Here is a 6,100-nt window from a genome sequence, read left to right as displayed (position 1 = left end):
GTGAGTTCGTTGTACCCCTGTGGTCTAGGATACGGTGCCATGTTTTGGGGAGTCTCATGCCTCCCATGTTTTCGCGTTATACTGTGGCTGAGTGGCCTGTACTGCTGCTGAGTCTGCTGACCCCAGTTCTGATTTCCTTGTCTCTGACCCCCATAGTTAGCCACATAGTTCATATCTTCAGGGTGCTGCTGATGATGATCATGCTCTGCATTCCAAGGATTACCAATTGGCTGGCTAATGCAAGATGTGCACAAGCCCCCATTGGTAGTATCTACTATATGTACCTGCTGCTTCTGCCCTGATTCCTCCACCTTTTTGGTGAGGATGCTCATTTGCGTCAAGAGAGTCGCCATATTTTCAGCCATTGTATTAGAAGGATCAAGAGGCACTGAGTGCACCACTGGAGTGATAGGTGCATTCCTAGTTGTCCATCCCGAATTCTGCGCCATTTTGTCCAGCAAATTCTGACCTTCTCTCCAAGTCTTGCTCAAGAATGCCCCACCCGCAGAGGCATCTACAATATTCTTCATGCTGTCAGACAGTCCCATGTAAAACCGTTGTCCCAACATCTGTTCTGGAACACCGTGGTGGGGACACATAACCAACATTCCTTTAAACCTGCCCCATGTCTCATGTAGTGTCTCCATTGGTTTCTGTTTGAAACTCACAATGTCATCAATTTGTTGAGCAGTCTTGTTGGGAGGATGGAACTTGTTGTGAAATTGCTTGACCAACTCATCCCAAGTTGCTATAGAGTTTATGGGAAGCGAGTTTAGCCAAACCTGAGCAGCTCCTGTCACCGAGAATGGAAACAATAATAGCCTGATTGCTTCCGGAGTCACGTTGGGTTGCCTTTGAGTTTTGCATATAGACAGGAAGTTCTTCAAGTGTTGCTGAGGGTCTTCTGTTTGTGTCCCAGAAAAAAGTCCCTTGTTCTGCAACAAGTGTAGCATGTTATTTGTGATCTGGAACGATTCAGCTTGTATCGCAGGCACAATAATGGCAGTGGCCAGATTGTCAGCTGTTGGTTGTGCCCAGTCATAAAGTGCACCCTCAGGCACAGGAGGTGCCAATTGCTCATCCCTGATGTTCCCGTTGGGGTCGTTCACGTCGCCCATGTCAATTTCGAGTTGGTGTATTTGTTGTGATTGTTGAAGTCTTTTGTTTGCATGATTCAATGCCCGAAATGTCTTCTCGGGGTCTGAGAGTCCTTCAAGCAGTTCTCCAGTCCTTGTAGAATTTCTAGGCATGCACCTGTGCACCCAGATCAACAACCGTCAAATTTTCAATGAAAAAAAATTGGTATAGAGAAATTGAATACAACAATAATCTTTGTATTTCTGTCAATGGCAGTTGATAATTCCGTTAACTCCCCGGCAACGGCGCCAAAATTTGATCACGCCCAACTATGCCGTATAAAAGGACAATGCGGTCGCTGCAAATATAATCCGGTTTACAAGTCCGGAATCGAATCCCACGGAGAGTTAACCTATCAACTGCTACCTTCAGACCCACCAAGTCTTCAGAACCAGCTTCTCAAATATTCAAATTCTCAGTTGAATGTTCTTTAATAACTAGCTTGCAAGTAACTAAAAGGCTATAACTAAATTAGAAGGGTTGTAAACAATTATGAGAAAAAGCTAAGGCAATGATTTCCCCTATTGATGGAATCCCTTCTGTTTATGCTCATACAAATTTACCCACACATCTCTATCAATCATGAACACTAATCTTACCGCAAATCTCTCCCGAGTAATCACAGTAATCTACTATTGCACTCTCCCGAGATACACTAACTTGCTTTATTTAATCACAATTCACTTTAGATTGCACCCAAGGCTTCGTTATTCCTAATCCCGCCTTTAAACCCGCAATTATAGATTCCTCTAATAATCTATGAGTGGTGTTGTTCAACAATATCCTAAATATGCACTCTTTTCCAAGTTATGCACACTAAATAGGTACAGCTAATTGAGGATCCTGTCAATTAACTACAACGAACACGAAGTTGAACAAATAAAGATTAAACTTGCAATTTGTATTCACATAAACAAGAAGTTCATCACCCAATAGGTTCCATCAAAGCCTTAGACAAGGAATTTAGCTACTCATAGATATGGGAGAATAAACTACGCTTGAATTCATCATAAAATCAAAAGAAAAGAAGAAAGATGTTTAGAGTACTTTCTCACAATTGTTTTCCTTGCTAAGAAACCTAAAAAATCAATACATGCCTCTCTTGGGCGAAGTCTAGCGTTTTAAATAGGGTTTTGGTCTAAAAATCCCGTGTTTTACACTTAAGTCCCCGAAGTTCACTGTGCCCACCGCGGTTCTACCGCGGTCGCGGTAGAACCGCGGTCAAACGCCCTCGCGGAATCTTCAACCTTCAGAGACTGCCTTCCACCGCGGTTTCACCGCGGTCGCGGTAGAACCGCGGTGGAACTCGTACCCGGGCATTTTGGCCTGTTTTGAATGGGTTACTTGGGAAATTCAACAATTAGCCTCTTTTCATCAATAGTTGACTCCAAAACCGCTCGTTAGCCTTCCTTACACCTATATCACCTGCAAATCATGTAAAGCACTAATAAGAGCATTTTGTTGTCATTTTCCACATTAAAAGTTCACAAGAAGGTGATTATTTGGTGCGTGATTATAGTCAAATTCACCTATTATCACCTGGCTTTGAACCTCTCCACCTCACCTATAGCTTTGTCACTACAACAAAAAAGATTTTTAGCGGCAATTATTTAACGGCAATAAACTAATTACCGGTAATTTACTACCTGAACTAAAACATTTACCGGCAAATATACATTACCCAACAAGAAATTAATCTTTATCGGCAATTAAAAGTAATCTGCCAGTAAAAACTAAAAAGGGCTAACATTAACTTTTCATCTTCCCTCCAAAAGCAAATTCTTATTTTTCCATTTCCCTTTCTTCCCTAACTTCATTCGCCCCCATCAAAATTTCAAACTATTCCCTCAACCACTGGATTTTACTTTACTTTTCCTTCCACCCTACCAAAACAGTTATCTCTATAGATTTCTCCTTGTTGCGATCAAAGAGTAAGGTATATCTGTTAAGGTAAAAAGGGGAACCAAAATTAAGTACAACAAATTGCAAGGAGAAACCCTACGGTGACTCACACAGTTAAGTTTACTAATTTCCTTAAGCTTTCTCTCTTTGTCATTGTTACATATGTAAAAAGCTCAAGAAATTTCTACGCAGTTATGTGATAACTAATTTGATCATTATTGTTTTTTAGGTATTTGTTAAACTGTCAAAGCCAGTTACATTCATATATCTGCATTCAAAGTTACGTAGTTTGTGATGTAATCATGGCGACTATTTTACCAGGTAATGAGTAATTGAATTTAGACTAGATCTTGAATCTTGGTAATATTTGGCCCATACTAACTAGATATGATTTGCACTACCCTATTTTAAACTTTATTTTTTTATTTATATTTTTGTGACATGTGCTACAAATAATTCCCTGATAATTGGCAATCTGGCATATACCTAGATTTTCAGACTTTTATGCATCAATAAGGTGGTGATACTTCTCTTGAAGTTATTGTAGGTATCAAAATATCTATTCAAATATATCCTGGTTATTATGCACTAGAGTTTAGAGACATAAGAAAAGTTTTTGGCTTCTCTGTTATTTTTCTGACTTCAGAACACTGCAATAAAGTCATCAACTAGTAAATATAAGAAGCTATCCAAGCAGAGGTGGACCTAGGATTTGAGCATATCGGGGGCACCACTATCTTAAAACAGTCTATGTCCCAAGTCAACAGATTCAGGTAAATTTTCCGAAGTGAATGTTAAATGCACAAAAGTGTGCATTTTTTCCAATAGTGGAGATTGGACAGAAGTTGGGTTTCGGGATTTTGAGGGAGAGATTTGTAAAAGACAGAATTAAATAAGTGTACTACTATTATATTAAATTAACGTTGAATTCATAAAAGATAAAAGAAAAACGTATATGAAGTTAACTAGCAAGTTACAGAGAACTATTATTACCATTGAATTCAAAAAGGAAAAAAGAGAAACAAAAAATGTATAACTCTGTCACAGTTGTGTCTTGAACATTGAACGGCTAGGTACGGAAGGAGTGAAAGCGGGCTGCTCGACCAACGTAGCTTCACATGTTTTGTGAATGTCAGGGGGCACAGTTAATTTATATAAAAGTTTCGGGATGTATATGCAGACATATATACACAGTTTTTGCCGAGGCTATCAGGTGCCGGTAACCCCTCTACTCACAAGGTAGATCAGCCTCTATACCCATGATTAGTGATCTCTAATATGCATTCTTTTATATATTTTGCTAGTATCACTTTATTTTACTTATTGAATACTCTGAGTTTCCTCTCAATATATTTTCATTGTATTGGTTTCTGTTGGATCTAATTTGATATAAAAAATGGAGCTATTGTCGTAACGAATTAAACTGCCAGGCGATTAACAATGGTTCCTCTTCTAAAAGAACTTATGGCAAATGAAATCCAGAGTATAAATCCGTGTTGTTACACTATCCCACTTTTGAGTTTTCAAGTAAGTACACTTCAGCATCCTATCTCTACTCATAAATCTTAAAACTGAAATTCTATTATTTTGTGTTGGGACTTTGACATTGTCCAACTTGGGACTGTTCAATACTGACATGTTTGATGCTATTTTCTGTTGTAATTTTAATCATCCCTTGCTTCAGAACTCTGATCCAAGTTTACTTTTAAATCTTCTTTAAAGGACAACCATTATTGCATCGTGATTTGTTTTCTTAGCTAATCCCATTTAACATTTAAATAAGCACTTGAGATGATCTTTCTTGATCTCTTGATATTTTTTTTTTACATATACAATGCTACTTCTGTTTTGGGCTGAGATATACCATTATGCAATACTATTTGATTCTCAAAGGTCCTTAAAGAATTACTCGGACAAGATATTTTTCATGAGATCATGTCGAATTGTTTGTCAATAATTTTTGCCCTGAAAATATTCATACTTATTTTAATCATTTTCATCACGGGTCAAGCCTTACTCATTGTTTATTATTCTTCTTAGGCAAGAGACCTTCCTGTTGATATACTTTGACATATTATGCAGTTAATTGCTAAACTCTTAACTCTTTATCTCGGATCAGTTTCTATATATCTATGAATCTGTAGTTTATTTGGTTGTGTTGTACTAGAGATTCTAGGAATAATTGACAATAATACAGATGCACATACCATGGTTGTAGAGATTAAGATTTAACATATGTTGCTTCTATCCATTGACTACTATTCTATTGTAACTCATTTCGATGTCTTCTATCTCAAAACTAAGATGATAGTACTGTCTTACATGAGCCACACAAAAATAAAGTTGTTCATTTTCCTCTTGAATGTTGAAAGTTAGAAAAACAGTAGGTTCTACATTCAACATCTGTATATTGAGATGTAAGAAATAGACCATCCTTCAAGTGATTCTAACTGTAACCTTGTTACTTGATTTACTTCAGCAATTGCTGGTGTCTTTTAGAGTATTTTGAAGTGAGCATTATCCTTGTGTTTCTTCTTCTATTGTAATTCTCTTTTACTTGTTTTTTTTGTACTTTTTTCAACCAACTTATTTGGTTTATCTTGTAATGTTATTTCCTCTAGTTAATAATTGAAATTCTGATTCTCATGGAAAAAAATTTCCTTGTCACCACAGATTCAGTTCTTGGTATTTGATCAATGATGACATCCAAGTACTGTACATTGATGGTTTTGCAGATGAAAACTAACAAGTATAGGATGTGAAAGGAGAAGATGTAGAGATGACCGTGTTTCGGAAGACAAGCAAAAGAAGTTCAGCATAGGAGGACATCATTGTGATCAAGATTTACATAAACCGAGTGTTGGAGAAACGTTAATAGGCTAGCTACTGTCTTGGATTATGGATATCTGATAATAGTAGTTATTTGACTCAAACTGATACTAGCTTTCGAATTCAAATGATGTATTTTTTCTTTTATGTTGTTAACACTCTTGAAATATCAAGGCAAAAGTTAAGAAATATATTGTCTTTTAGAATGAAAATTAGCCTGTATTATCAGAAA

At 37.2% G+C, this 6,100-nt stretch overlaps 1 long non-coding RNA gene across 4 annotated transcripts; it reads left to right on the top strand.

Annotated features, from left to right (window-relative positions):
• Positions 1-2,884: 2,884 nt before the first annotated feature.
• LOC109219276 lies at positions 2,885-6,100 on the top strand. 4 transcript variants are annotated; one of them, XR_002066909.1, is made up of 3 exons: positions 2,885-3,152; positions 3,269-3,360; positions 4,113-6,100. It is a non-coding gene; the product is annotated as an uncharacterized LOC109219276 (long non-coding RNA). The 4 variants fall into 4 exon arrangements; XR_002066906.1 differs by having other exon boundaries at positions 3,269-4,278; positions 4,470-6,100; XR_002066908.1 differs by having other exon boundaries at positions 3,269-4,566; positions 5,775-6,100.

Source organism: Nicotiana attenuata, unplaced genomic scaffold, assembly GCF_001879085.1.
Source record: "Nicotiana attenuata strain UT unplaced genomic scaffold, NIATTr2, whole genome shotgun sequence".
NCBI lineage: Eukaryota > Viridiplantae > Streptophyta > Magnoliopsida > Solanales > Solanaceae > Nicotiana > Nicotiana attenuata.
The sequence above is the reverse complement of the archived record's forward strand: the minus strand, read 5'-3'. Positions and strand labels throughout refer to the sequence as shown.